Source organism: Dromiciops gliroides, chromosome 5 (genome assembly GCF_019393635.1).
Source record: "Dromiciops gliroides isolate mDroGli1 chromosome 5, mDroGli1.pri, whole genome shotgun sequence".
Lineage (NCBI taxonomy): Eukaryota > Metazoa > Chordata > Mammalia > Microbiotheria > Microbiotheriidae > Dromiciops > Dromiciops gliroides.
The window spans coordinates 121,934,768-121,950,930 of record NC_057865.1 but is presented as its reverse complement, the minus strand read 5'-3'; the positions used below and the strand labels follow the sequence as shown (position 1 = coordinate 121,950,930).

The 16,163-nt window shown below is 35.1% G+C and overlaps 1 pseudogene; it reads right to left on the bottom strand.

The window, feature by feature from the left end:
* Positions 1-14,536: 14,536 nt before the first annotated feature.
* On the bottom strand, positions 14,537-15,919 carry LOC122728811 (annotated as a pseudogene).
* Positions 15,920-16,163: the final 244 nt, after the last annotated feature.

Genomic DNA, 16,163 nt, shown 5'->3' with positions numbered 1-16,163 from the left:
CTGCATTTTGTAGTTTAATTTGCTATGGCGTTAACAATATTGACTGATAAACAGTGTCATTCTATATAAATATTGTAATACATAAAAATGATGTTTTAATGACTTCCTCTAAACTTCCTGGAATATGGGGCTAGCTATAATGTAAAAGGAAATCATGCATGGCTAGCATAATGGATTAATCATTAGAATTATATGTCTTACACTGCACAGAAGTTCTCTGTTACTGTGCTCTATATTGCAGAACATAACATAGTGGAAAGACTACAGTATTAGCTGTACACAGCTATAAATTATGCCTGAGGGTTCTCTCAGAAAGTCTATTCATTCTCCACTGGAAAAATCCAGAGACCTAACACATAACTCTACTTCAAATAGTGTAAAACCTGGGAAGGATGTACTTCACTCTATGAGAGGAATCATTCAAATACTAAGCTTAGCAGTTATCATTAGTCATATTTGACAGTCATGGTTTCCAAACTAATTTTTTTTTTTACCAAACCCCTTTAAAAATGTTATTTCTCCCTTTCATAAAAAAATCTACATTAATAATTTTCATAGTTTGTATTTCATCCAATACTTTACATAACAACATACAAAGCTTAAACTTATAATAAAAACAATGTGCATATTTATTTGACAAAATATATTTCAATGTCAGTATTTGTAAGCTACAAAACAATCATGGTCATAATATTAATATGATTTTTGTTGTTCAGTTGTGGCCAACTCTTCATGATCTCATTTGGGGTTTTCTTGGCAAAGATACTGGAGTGGTTTGCCATTTCCTTTTCCAGCTCATTTTACAGATGAAGAAACTGAGGCAAATGGGGTTAAGTGACTTGCCAAGAGTGGCACAGCTAGCAAACACCAGACCAGATTTGTACTCAGGAAGATGTCTTCCTGACTTCAGGCCTGGCATTCTTTTTACCTAACTGCTCCCATTAATATGATGTGTGGACTATATTTTAGTTCAAAACGTCTTAAAATGTGATGTCACTGATGATATTACCATTTGGAATTCTTTTTTCAACCACTAATTGAGATAGATATTTCTAATACTTATGACAGAAAAACCTGCTTTACACAAATAATATATAATGAATAATAGTAAAATGATCCATTTATTTAATAAACCAGGAAACTCTTTATTCACATGTAGCCAAAACATAGTAAGATTCTTATATTCACTTTTTTCAGTGTACACATGTATTATCCATTCCTATTCAGATGGACTAAGACTGAATATATTATATTTGTTCATAGCAAATGGGTTTCTTAACCATTCATATTAAGAAATATGTAAATCTTTATTACAATAAATGACAGTTGCTTCTGTAGAGTGATAAAATTAAAACAAGTTTTTACAGTTTTTTTTTTAAACTGGGAAATGTCAAATCATTTTGGGGGACAAATTTATCATTTTTAGCTTGACTTTTTTTTGGATAAATGCAGTCTCTTTCTAGATTAGTCTGAATATGAGAATCTGGTATTGATTTGCTTAGAGTACTCATATTTTAGATAAAATCAGCAAGTAAATACATTTCAAGGGCAAATTTTATACATAAAATAAATGTGATTCACCACTATCATTGTCTTTAAGAAAAATGATAATTTCTTAATTAAGCTCCAATACCTTGTAGTTTTCCACATGTATGTGTGCATGTGTGTGCATGCATGTGATCTCACACACACACACACACACACACACACACACACCAGTTTGCCTCCTAACCCTTGTAAATTAAAATTTGGCCCCTACCCTAAGTAGCAGTGACCTATGCTCTTACTCCATACCATAAAACAGTTGTGCTAAAGAACCTTCCTTTGAAAAGACTGCTTTGTATAAAGTCGGAAGAAAAAAAAAGTTTAGAGTAGTTGCTCTTCACTCATATTTCATGATACAAGTTTCTTGTCTATGAACCAGGTTATGTATTCAAATAACACAGAAAAGAAGCCACTTTTTTTGACTAGGGCTTGTAAACTTCAATTTCACACTGTCATCAAACTCTGTCAGGGTAGAATGCAGTACATTTATCCTGTGTGTGTGTGTGTGTGTGTGTGTGTGTGTGTGTGTGTGTGTTTTAAAAAATCTATAAATTATATAAGATTTTTTATTGATCTGGTTTTATCAATATATTTATAAAGTGTCATATTTCAAATACCACTTTCCTTCCAGTATAATCAAATTAACATCTTTATGTATTTTCATCTACTTATAGGATTTTAGTTTTTCAATTTATTACCAAGGTCTACAGACATATAAACTTTCCTCCTTCCTATATATTCTCTGCAAGTAGAACTATTTGAAGTTGTTTTGTATATGACTCCTATATACTGTTTTTCCCATGCCAATGGAACAAAGGCCAATTATGTTGTTTCTACCCAGAAAGGGGTTTGGGGTAGATAAGTGGAAGAAGGCATAGATTACTGGGCCTGAAGTCATCAAGAATCATCTTTCTGAATTCAGATCTGGCCTCAGAAACATATTAGCTGTGTGAACTGGGGCAAGTCATTGACACTATTGTCCTCAGTTTCATCATCTGTAAAATGAACTGGAGAAGGAAATGGAAAACCACTTCAGTATCTTTGCCAAAAAAAAAAAAAAAAAAAGATAAATGGGGTCACAAAGAGTTGGATATGACTGAAAAACAACTGAAGAACAACCAAAAATAGGGTTTTTAAAGTTTATTTTTACTTATTAAAGTGTATTAAGTTGGAGGGTAGCTGAATGACAGTACAAATCATAGTTACTAATATAATGGAAGACAATTATGCTGAGACACATGAAGAAATTGACAATTTGATAAAGAACTAGAAAGTCTTTTTTGTGAGAACTGGAAAGTCTTGAATGAATTGATGTAGAATGAAGTTAGGAAAATCAGAACAATTTACACTATATTATTAATATTGTTAAATAGAACAAGTCTGAAAACTTTATGAACTGAAGAATAAAAATGAGCTGAACCAGAATACCATAACAACAACACTGTGAATGCAAACAGTTTTGAAATCTGTGAAAACTTTGACTGTCCATGATTTCAGGTTACTTATGATAAAACATGCTATCTATCTTCTGAAAAGTGACAGACTCAAGGTGTAAAATGAGAAATATTTTATGAACATGGCAAATGAAGGAATTTGTTTTGGTTGCCTACAGATATTCATTACAAGGACTTTGTCTTTCTTTTACTTTTTCTAATGGAGTCAGGGTTGGGAGGGAGAGAAATATATTTATTTTATTAAAAATAAAATTTAATATACAAATTAAAAGCATCAATTACTTCCTAGAAAATGTCTCTTTTTTGCCAAAATTATATATATATACATATATATATATATAATTTTTATTTATTTAATTTATTTTTTGTGGGTCAATTAGGGTTAAGTGACTTGCCCAGGGTCACACAGCTATTAAGTGTCAAGTGTCTGAGGCCAGATTTGAATTCAGGTCTTCCTGAATCCAATGATGGTGCTCTATCTACTGTGTCACCTAGCTTCCCAATAAATATATTTTAATATATCCTTTAAATTTATTATTTTCATGCCCTCTTCATCTAAGGCATTCATTCAAGTAAAAACAGAAGTCTTATCTTCATCAACAGCAATCCTTGTGAATCCTGATGATAAAATAGTGACTTGAATTTTTCTGGATCTGGGCTTTCAATTGTATGTTGCTGTTATTTAACAACTTAATTCTCTCTCTTGCTTCTGCTTATACAAATTTCAACTGCTCCAGTGATTTTTTCTTCAAACCAGTTATGGCTTTAATCATCACCTGGAAAAAAAGAGACAATGAAATAGTCAACAAATGTAAATGTGTATCTAATTGTCGAGAAGTTCAAATGAGTATATTGACATTTAGGGTTTTTTTCCCCAAAGTTGTATGATTTTTTTTTGTGAGGCAATTGGGGTTAAGTGACTTGCCCAGAGTCACACAACTAGTAAGTGTCAAGTGTCTGAGGCTGGATTTGAACGTAGGTCTTCCTGAATCCAGGGCCAGTGCTCTATCCACTGCGCCACCTAGCTGCCCAAGTTGTATGATTTTTGGAAGTCATATTTATAAAATTGAACAATGTTGAGAAATCATGCAAGTTTTTTACTTCTGGCCAAAGACTTTGAGTTTACAGCCTTCATATTCAAATTCAGCAATCAGTTCCCTGGCACAAATCAATTTTGTTATAACCCTCATCAAGCTGGCATTGATGGTGACATATTCACCTGCTTCGTCAACATTAGATTAATAAGACACTAGACCTATAAATGTAAGGGACTTTAGAGATCATTAAGACCAATCCTCTCACCCTTCTTTTAGAGTTAAAGAAACTGAGATTCAAAGAGGTTATGTGCCCATGGTTATACAAGTAAGGGCCGTATAAGAATTTGAACTTGGGTCCTGTGATTCCTAATTCAGCCCTGCACGTTCATAGCCTTTTCCTAAACACTGTGGTGTCTCTCTAGATATGTACCAACTCAACTTTGACCTTGTTTGTCTATTTTTGCTAAATAGGTGCTTCACTGAATTCTCTGTCAATGTTTTTGTTCTAATTGATTTTGGGGGGAATTTTCTTTAAATTGAAAAAAAAGTGGATTGCTTTATGCAGGAATTCTACTTTAAAATTCTCAGAAATTGTAGTCCATAATTCATCACCCCACCCCCCAGCTTCCTCCTGCTCCAGAATCCCATTATCCCTTTTTCCCCAGGATGTGTACCACAATTTGGAAAATTCTTCCTCAGAAAGTAAACACAGTAGGAAGTAGTGGTCGGAAGCCTGACTACAAACTGATAATGAAGAGTTCAAGTCACTTTTAATAATTCTAGAGTCAAATAGAGGCTGTTTTTCCTCTTATAAACCTTGTACCATCTCATGTCTTTGTATTTAATCCACAGACCCAAGGGATTTATCCATTAGTCTAGTTCTTTTGATAGAAATTCCTTCCTTGGCAGAAGTTTCCTCCCTTCTTAATTAGTCTTCGGAGCTGCCATTGCATGTCTGAGACTGGATTTGAACTCAAGTCCTCCTGAATCCAGGACCAGTGCTCTATCCACTGCACCACCTAGCTTCCCCCTGCCATTGACTCTTTAAAATGACTGTAGTTCATTATACATCCTGAAGATCCCTATTTCAATGCATAGTCTCACAGATGAGTCTCAAGTTTCAGAATAAGGCTACATCTCCCTTTAAGAGTCCTAGGGGAGCCCTTGAGGAGTTGGAGATCATGTTCTAATGCTATCATACAAAGCCCCTACCAGTGCTTCCCTCAAAGATTTTCAGTTAAGAATTAATTTAATCAGCCTTAAGTAGCTTCTTAGCATTTTTTTCCAACAAAGAAAAGAGTATTTACTCATGTCACAATAAAAAAACTGCAAAGATATCCCCCTGTCCCTCAAAGTCTGTAATATACTGTGCCTTAAGTACATACAGAGTCCAGGATAAAGAGTGCTCAAGTTGGGGGCAGCTAGATGGCACAGTGGATAAAGCACTGGCCCTGGATTCAGGAGGACCTGAATTCAAATCCAGCCTCAGACACTTGACATGTACTAGCTGTGTGACCCTGGGCAAGTCACTTAACCTTCATTGTCCACACACACACACACACACACACACACACACACACACACACACACACACACACACACACACACAAAGAGTGCTCAAGTTCAGGAAGCACATGAGGCAAGGGGGTAACCCACAGGTCTTGGGTATTCCTTTTCTCCCATTCATAAAGTGCTCAGGAAATTCCCCTTTAGGGATGATGTGGTTTCTTTGTTTGTAGAGCCATGCATCTGCATCTAGTCTATGTTTGGTTTCCAATAAAGATTCTGCCTTTAGCTGATCCAGTGTTGGGATGAGATGGGAAATGATGGGCAATTCTCTGGAATCTTCAAAATTTACAGGATTATCCTTCACTCAACATTACAGGGAGGGGTAGGATACCTAGACAAAGACCAAAGCTGGAGCTTCTTCATTCCCCTGGTGCCAGGTGTTTCCTTCCCAAGGGGTTTCTAGAACTCTCTCTCCCTCTCCCTCTCCCTCTCCCTCTCTCTTTCTTTCTTTCTCTCAGTGCTCAGCACATCTTTATAGTTAACTGAATGTTTTATATGTGATCCAGAGGATTGAAACAAACGTCCTGTCTCTGTCATTTCACTTCATCCAATGGCTTTTAGGGACTTTTCACATTTAATCTAAAGCCTAGGATTGAAATTGATTGGTTGAAAATCTTATTACTTATTTTAAGTTGAAATCTATTGACTTGATAGATGTACTTAGTCATGTCACCCTTAACTCTCATATGTTAAAAATTCTTTCAGAATGGGGCATGAGGCTTCAATCCTTATCTAAAGCTAAGATTTCTTGTTACATACCTCTTAAAAAAATCTCTTACTCTGATGAAATATATTTTCCTTATCAGTTTGATGGAATTTTTCTTTCAACATTGATTTAAAAGTTTGAGAGAGGCCTATTTTTAAAAATGTCTTGGCACTTCCCACATCATTTAAGTATAATGATAGACTATATTATGAAGGTGTCCTTAATCTATAATGGTTACTGCTTCTCAAAGATATGTGGTTTATGGATATTTAACATTGCTGCTTTCTATCTGCGGAGTGTATATACTGATACAGAATCTAATTTTTGCCTTCAGATTAATACCTGTAATTATATAGACCTGCTAATACTATCTTACATTTAATCAGAGTTGACAAAATTTGTTATAGACAATCTATACCACCTTTTGTGAAATATGTTCTGGAATATAACACTCATAATTAAATACATTTAAAATGTCACTAGAATTAGAAATAATAAAATCGAGTAGTATGACAACATTAATTCAGGTACTACTTCTCATCTCAAGAAAGCTATTCCTGAGTTTCTAATAATATGTCCTTATAGTTTCTAAAACACTTTATAAAAAAAGTCAATTCAGTCATTACCTGAAAAAACACACCTTTATGTCCTAAAGCTTTTCTTTAAAATCAATAAAGAGGCAAACAGTGTTTTAAACTGTGAACATGTATGTTTTTATCCCTAAACAGAAAAAATAAGTGCCTTCTAAATTAATTGGAATTCTGAATGATTGATTTTTTTCCTTCATTTCCCCCCCCCAAAAGGACATCTAGCACCTCAAATTAAGGTAACAGGGAATAGTCAGGTTGGCTATTTTAGGAATTTGATAACAGTGCCTTGTAATTTGCGTATTGATTATTGGCACAGAAAGGGGTACATCTAAAATGCCCTCTTGGTAACCTCAAATTGGAAACTAAGGAACTGTTCATCTATTGGGGAACAGTTCAACAAAATTTATTATATAAATGTAATGGTATGTTATTCTACCATGTAAGGAAACTGGGAAGAACTCTATAAACTGATGCAAAGCAAAGTGAGAAAAAAAATTTCTACAATTATGATAACATTGTAGTGGAATACAATTTTGAAATACTTTTTAGACTTCAGATTACCACAATGGTAAGTTGTAAGTCCAAAAGCTGAAGATGAAACACATCACTTACCTCCTGACAGAAAGGCAATAAACTTAAAATGCAGAAGGAGACATACATTTTCAGAATTGACAAATGTGGGAATTTATTATGCAGCTATGTATTGAGAATTTAATTTTAAAATTTTCTTAATTAGTTCAATTGGGTGATTTTAAAAAATAATGATATTTATGCTATGATATGCTATATTTATTTCAACAAAATTTATTACTGTACATTGGTGTTGATATAAATTAAAATTCAGATATTGAACCACACTGCCAAAGATAAATGGTGAAAATTCATTACTTTATTTAGCTACTTTAAATACATATACATATGTATATGTACACATATATACACATACACACACATGCATGTGTGTATATACACACACACACTGCCTCAGTGAGGCAGAGTTGCTAGTGTTGTTACTTTATTAAGAATGAATGCATAGGGGGTAGCTAGGTGGCACAGTGGATAAAGCACTGGCCCTCAAGTCAGGAGTACCTGAGTTCAAATCTGGCCTCAGACACTTGACACTTACTAGCTGTGTGACCCTGGGCAAGTCACTTAACCCCCATTGCCCCATAAACAACAACAACAACAAAAAAGAATGAATGCATAGGGGGCAGCTAGGTGGAACAGTGGATAAAGCACTGGCCTTGGATTCAGGAGGACCTTAGTTCAAATCCAGTCTCAGACACTTGACACGTACTAGCTGTGTGACCCTGGGCAAGTCACTTAACCCTCATTGCCCCACCAAAAAAAAAAAAGAATGAATGCATAGTATTTATTGAAAAAATGTTTTGGTGTCCGCATTTAAAATGGATACTATATTTTAAAATCTTTGAATTTTAAGATAATATACTAATAAGATAAATTTATAAATAAATAAAATGCTTATAATAGGTTGTTCTCTTAAATAGTTTAAGCATCCCTTCTTAAATCTTATTCATACTTTTTTTTTTTGGTGGGGCAATAAGGGTTAAGTGACTTGCCCAGGGTCACACAGCTAGTAAGTGCTAAGTGTCTGAGGCTGAATTTGAACTCAGGTCCTCCTGAATCCAGGGCTCGTGCTTTATGTACTGTGACACCTAGCTGCCCCCTATTATTCACACTTTTTTCTCCAAATAACCCTTATTTTTTCCTTATAGTTAGAGTAAATACAAATTTCAATTCAACCTTGAGAATTCTAAATTAGTGCAATTCCAGTGTATGAAGCTTTTAATTTAAGATGAGAAAGAAAACATTGGCTTAATACCCACTGTATTTTCTAACTTTTAAAATTCTAGTGCCTATACTATTAACCAAATTATTTTCATTCTATCATTAAAATGAAATAGTAAACTTTGTTGAATAAAGGCATAAAATCATTTTGAATACAATGAATTAAACTTTAAAAATAAACAACGTATTATAAGATTGCAGAGATTGCAATTCTTTCAAAGAATGATTGATCTAATAGAAAAGATCTGTATTGTCTACCTCAAATTGAATAGCACACAAACTCAAAAAACAGAGCTCTCACATACTCTGTCTTCATGATAGCCAAACAAATGGGTATAAATCTACAATCAAATAAAAAAAAATTCCTTCCAAGTAAAAAAATTTCATTACCAACTAGTTGCTTTATTTTTCCCCTCTCTCTTTATATATACATACCATTACACTTAGCATTATAGATTTCTAGCTGTAATTTAGCACAAACCCTTTATTTTACAATTTATGAAATTGAGACCAGAAAAAAAATTAGGGCAATTGACATAGATCACAGAAATAGTAAGGTACAAAACTCAGATTTTGAGTCCAGGTTCTCAGACTACAAATATTTCAATTGCACCAACTAACATAGATTTTTCTACAAACTTGGCAGATTTTTAAAAAATGAATCTGATGGCTATTTTGGTGAAACATACATACAAGAATACATGCATGTATGTATACATACATACATGCACATGTATGTTTATGCACACACTCAATAAAGTGAGTAGGAAGTATGTCCAAATTCAACTGAAGAGATTACCTCCAAGATAGGAAAATTCTTAGCTGGGTAAATGACATTTGTCTTTACTTGGGGGACTATTATCATCCCAACAAAAATTGTGTCCCTCTCTGTTTCTGTCTCTGTGAGCTGATGTATTGTTTGTGTAGCTCTGTGACTGTCTTTGTCTGTGTCTCTTCCTGTGTGCCTATGTGTCTGTTTCCCTGTCTCTGTCTTTCTCTCTCATACACATATACCCACCCATACATGTACATACATACACACACACACACACACACACACACACACACACACACCTTCCCACCCCACCTCTTTAGATTTTTTTTTTGTGGGGCAGTGAGGGTTAAGTGACTTGCCCAGGGTCACACAGCTAGTAAGTGTAAAGTGTCTGAGGCCGCATTTGAACTCAGGTACTCTTGAATCCAGGGCTGGGGCTTTATCCACTGTGTCATCTAGCTGCCCCCTCTTTGGATTTAAAAAGAGTTCTGTTAACGAGCCAGGTTTTATAAAAGAAAGATACAACCTAAACTCGTTTTTCAAATACTTCATATTCATTTGCCCTCATTAGAACTGCCAGTGTTTAACATATTCATTAACCTTAAGGTGAATTCCCCTGCTATAAAAGTATAGGATCAATTGCTGTGAGTAATGTTGCATGAATGTTTGCCAGTGAATCCTCAAAAATTTTCCAATTCTGGTTTCTGATGCCTCATTCAGTCAGCTGGGAAATATTAACTAGGCTGTTTATTTATTTGCAAGATTACTCCTGCAATAACAATTCTGTAGGAGGTACAAGAGATATTAATAGGTTTTGACCAAAAAAATCTAAGTTTAAATGAGTTGTGGAACACTAAGAACATAAGAAGGGGTATAAACAAAGTACCAGTAATGACATATGTAAGAAGTGATATAAAACAAAGGCATGATTAGAAAAAAAAAGTGTCAGTATTCTAAATAAGACTCAGGGACAACAAATATCAAGCTAAATGGGTACACTTATACATCCATAGACCTAGCAGATGGCCATTGGTGTATCAAGTGGATGGCTCTTCTACTGAAAATTTATAGGAGATTGGGGCAGCTAGGTGGTGCAGTGGATAGAGCACTGCCCCTGTAGTCAGGAGGACCTGAGTTCAAATCCAGCCTCAGTCACTTGACACTTACTAGCTGTATGACCCTGGGACAGTCACTTAACCCCAATTGCCTCACTCAAAAACCAAAAAAAAAAAAAAAAAATTATAGGAGATCCTAGACAGGAATCACATATGATGAGAAGGGCATAAATATGGAATGTCATCTATGGCTGGTGGTGTGCTGCAGTGGGTTGAATGCTTGGCCTGGAGTTAGGAAGATCTGAATTCAAATCTAGTCTTAGACATTTACTAGTTGGGGGACACTGGGAAAGTTACTTAATATCTGTCTGCTTCAGTTTCACCAACTGTTAGGTGGTGGAAATAATAGCACTGACTTCTCAGAATTGTTGTGAGGAACAAATGAGATAATATTTGTAAAGTGTAAATCCTTGTTTCCTTCCTTCCTACCTGTGGAGGGAATGCTGACACTGATGAAATCATGAAGCCATCAAAACATTCAAATAAAAATCAAATAAATCCTTATGGACTTGAATTACACTGATTTCTATTTGTACCGTTGGGGGACTCCTTTGCAGTTACTGAAGTTCTGTCTAAATCCAAAAATAGAGTGGTTGAATTCAGTAATACAGAAGAACTGAATGTAGTAAAATTATAGTATAAAATTAATCCATGAACAGCAGTATATTTGGAAGCTGTGTTCATGATAAGAACTATAGCAGGAAATGAGGCTCTTTAATGGAATACTCCTAAGGACAGGTATCAAATGATTCAGAGAACAATTAAAGTTATATAGGAAAGAATTAGAAGATTACATCAATATGTAACTAGTAAACAAAATAGAAAACTTGAATAGCATAGTGCCCATTTAGAGACAACAAAATGAGCATGGGCAAAGGACTCTTGGAAACAGAAGATATTGGAAATTCTAGATTACTTTAATGAGCAAAAAGCAAAAGTTAAAAGAATAAGGCAATACAAAGGACTATACCCAAAGAGCCCAATAAACTAATCAACATCAATAAAAACCACTATAATAGCTTGAGAAGTAAAGAAATTTAAAAAAAAAGTAGAGGGGGCAGCTAGATGGCGCAGTGGATAGAGCACCGGCCCTGGAGTCAGGAGTACCTGGGTTCAAATCCGGCCTCAGACACTTGACATTTGCTAGCTGTGTGACCCCGGGCAAGTCACTTAACCCCAATTGCCTCACTAAAAAAAAAATTAAAAAAAAAAGTAGAACTCCTAAATGAGAAGGAAATGGACAATTTCTGATCATCTATATAGTTGCAAGTCCATTTTTAGTGTAATGAATAACAGAATGGGTACATCAGTAGAGATGACTAAAATTCTGTCTTCTTAGTAAAATTGACAAGTAACAGAGTTTTATAAGCTATATAATGATTATTCAGAAACTTAACAATGTGACATGAAATGCTAGCAAAGCACTTTACCAGCTTCCTCTCAAATGAATTCCTAATCCTATCTTTTTTTTTTTTTTAAGTAGAGGGCAGCAAATATCCACTACCAAAAGTTGGGAGCCTGAGTAGTCCCTCCAGATATACACAAATTATTGGTTCATATACTATATACATGAAGTACATTCAAAACATAGCATTAAAAATAATCTGTAGGGCAGCTAGGTGGTGCAGTGGATAGAGCACCAGCCCTGGAGTCAGGAATACCTGAGTTCAAATCCGGCCTCAGACACTTAACACTTACTAGCTGTGTGACCCTGGGAAAGTCACTTAATCCCAATTGCCTCACTAAAAATTAAAAAAAATAATAATCTGTAAACCAAAAAAAGCAATACATTTACTGAGAAGAAAAATAAGTGTGATAAAAATTCCCAAAAGTACACCTTAGATCAGTTTATTATCAATTTGGTAATTGTTTAATAAGCTACCTGGAGATTCTGTGAGATTTAAATAGACTTGGTTTATTATTCACAAAGCCTTGAATTCAGTTCCTCACTCATGGCTTACACATGCATTTTAAATTTATAAAATAGACCCAAGGATAGTGAGAATATGTTTGATGTTCACATAGAAGATTTTTTTCTATTTAAAATATTCCAATAACATATTAATATAAAAACGATGAATATAAAATGTGTCATTTTTGCAGTTTGAGTCCATTATGATTCTGATAAACTTAAATTCATGATCATTTTTCCTAACAGAACTGAATATGACTTCCAAATTAAAGAGGGAGTTAAAACAAAACATTCTATTTATCACCTGATGGACATGGATGACATCAAGCTATACAGCTCCACTGGAAAACAAAGAAAATAGCTCCTTCATTTCATGTCATCATTCTCCACTAACATAAAAAATTGAGTTGGAATTGATATGTGTAAAATTCTTAATGAGAACCAAAGAATGATAGATATCAAAGACTTTGAGCTTGAATCTCAAGGTCACATTGAACGATTGGATGAAGACAACACTACAAAAACCTTGGTGTCCTTCAGGTAAGACATTGAATATATGAAAAAGAATATTAAGGCTGAATATTTTAAGAGGTGTAATGACTTTCTAAATCCAAAATTATTTGGGAAGAAAATGTTGACAACAATCAACATGTATGCAACACAAGCTTTAGTGAATAATTTCAGAACTATAAAATGGATCATAACAGATTCATAAAGTACCCTAGTAAAGCAAAATTTAATATTAAAAATAGGGTTCATCATCCTTAGTGAGCTGCAGGAAGATGGATATGTGGGATGAGTGTGAATAAAGAGTTAAGAATGGCATTGAGTTAGGGAGGCTGAGTGATAGGGAAGATGACAGTTTACTCTATAGTAATAGAAAAGTTTAGAATAGTAGATTTGTGGGAAAATATGTGTTCTTTTTTAGACAGTTGAGTTTGCGGTACCTATGAAACATCCAATTTAAGTTTACAAAAAAACATATAGTGATGTGGGAACAGAACTCAGGAGAATAATTGAAGCCATGGAGCTGATTTCTTAAAAAAAGCAAACAAGATAGAACAAAGGGAAAATAGCAAAGGGTCAAGGACTGAACCTCAGGAGACACCCACAATGAAAACATATGACCTGGATGAAAATTCAGAAAAGAAACTAAGGGAGCTGAATCATAGAGGCAGGAGGAAGGCAAAGAGATAACATTTACATGAAAAATTAGAGAGGAAAGAGTACTCAGAAGAGATGTTGATCACTAGTATTAAAAGCTCCACAGAGATCAAGATAGATGGAGATTGAAAAAAGGCCATTAGATTTGGCAATTTCTAGATCAGTGGTAATATTGAAGAGAATAGTTGCAGTTGAATGTACGAAGTTGGGAGCCAGATTGCAAAGGGGTTGAGATTAAAATAACCTCCCTAAGAAGCAAATAGAGGAGATGAAATAGAGGTGCCTAGTGTAGATGGCTATCCCAAGGAATTTATCCATAAAGGGGACGGGGTAGATAGAATGCTAAGTATTCCTTATTGTCATATTAAGTGTGGTTTTGGCAAGGATGGGAATATTTGTAGGCAGCATAGGAGTCGGTAGATAGGGAGAGATTGATGATTAGAGGGAGAATGGTGATAGTGAATGATAGAGAAAATGTGAAAGAATGGGATTATATAGAACAAATGCCTTGGGAATAAAAATGCTCACCTCTTTATGCAATACAGACATGAAGGAAGAGAAAGTAGCAGAAGATATCTGAGTGATATGAGGTGAGGAGGTGGGTAGTAGAGTGAGATCTCATTGAATGGCCTAATTTTTTCAGTGAAGTATGATGCAAGGTGCTCAGTTAGGGGAAGGAAGGTATTCCCAAACTAATAAATGTATCTAGGACTAGACTCTAAGACCATTGGCTTCAGGCATCCCACACTATCTAGATAAACAAGGTCTCTCAAAAATCAGAATCTTCCAGATAGAAGCTTTCTTTTTTAAAAAAGTAAAGTTTTTTTATATAGGAAGCTAAATGGATAGGAGGGATAATGTTATGGAGAAAACAGAAAGATAATGGCGAGTTTTGGGGAGGAGGCCAAATGGAAGCAAATGTTCTCAAAGTCAGTCTTTTTCATAAAGTTTTTGGATTTGATAATCTCTTCTTGGATGGAGATAAAGACCTGGCCTGGCTATTGACACTCCCAGCATAGTTGCTTATCCACACCTTTAGTGGATTATCTGACAGATCTTGTAGAATCTCTGTCAGCAGCCAGCAGCTAACATTGTGAGAAAATAATTATTAATAATGCATTTCTTGGGGACTCAGAGACCGAGTTTTAGTTGCTTTCTTCTCTCCCACTCCAGAAATCTTGTTTGGGACCATCTTAAGGGTACAAAAGAGATGGAGATTGATTCTTTTTTCCAGTTCATTGAAGGACTGATGGGATTAAACTATACCTAGATAATGGACTTTGCCTTGAACAATTTAGGGGATAGTCTTTTGCATGCTTTTCCCTGATGTCATCTGTAGAGCTTATTTTAATTTGGACCACCCTCAAGTCATGGCAACCAATGGAATGATACTAACCACTTAGGTTTGATCAATGTATAATTACCTGCCTCGAGTCAAAAGAGGATAAAAAGTCTTGACCACATGAGGGTGGCCATCTTGGCTCCATCTTGGCTTGTGTTCTTGGCTCAGAATGCTGTTTCTTGTTGTGCACTCTTCTCTTAGGACAATGTAGGTATTGTAGGGCTTCTGAATTCTCCTTGAGACCATGTACAGAGAGCATGGGTCCTTTGGGGCTTTTCTGCCTGTGATAACTGCCATATGGTCAATACTTTACTAATATATAATATTAATGAATTAATACCATCCCAAATGGGTGCAATAGCCATTAATATATAAGTATCAATAATTTCTAAAGCCCTGTTTAGGACAACAATAAAAAAACACATGTTGATGTATGATGCCTACAACATGGCAGATAAGTCTTCAAATTTTCAGATCTTCTTCAAATCTTGTGATGCCATAAAAAAAATGTCTTCTCATCCAAGGCTTGCCAGAAAGCTTGGCAATGAGAAGTCTTCAGCAAGTCTCTAAGGTGTTTTTATCTGCCAGATAGGCCACTCTACTTGATGGGCTTGGTCAATCATGCACTTGCACTGAGTAAAAAACAGTGTAGAGAAGATTGGTGAGGGCCTTCAGTACAATCAAGTCTATCAGTGTGGTCTAGAGGAGCAATAGGTTGAACTAGTATAGCTTGAGCACTAGTATAGCTTGAGCATGGCTAGGTTGGACTCCAGGACATAGACAATCTCCTTGGCCTTTTATGTCCATGTAGCTTCTCTGGGTGGCTAGATTCTCAGGATTGTGGGTCAATATATTTAAGCAGATTCCCCATATTGGTGCACATCTGTTTCATCAGTACCATGTCCTCCTCTTTTTCATAATCCAGTGGCAAGGCTGGGTCCAGAGCTGCAACCATGAAGCATTCTTAATAGTTTAGAGCTCAATGCCAACTTTAGTGTAAGCAACACAATTAAGCAAATCTTCTTGGAATCAATTTTCTGTTCACAATATAATTGACTTCTAATATAACTATTCTTCCTATTTGATTTTTAGAAGTGTGAGATGGGGTGCTCCAAATACAAGATAACAAGATTGGATAGAGCATT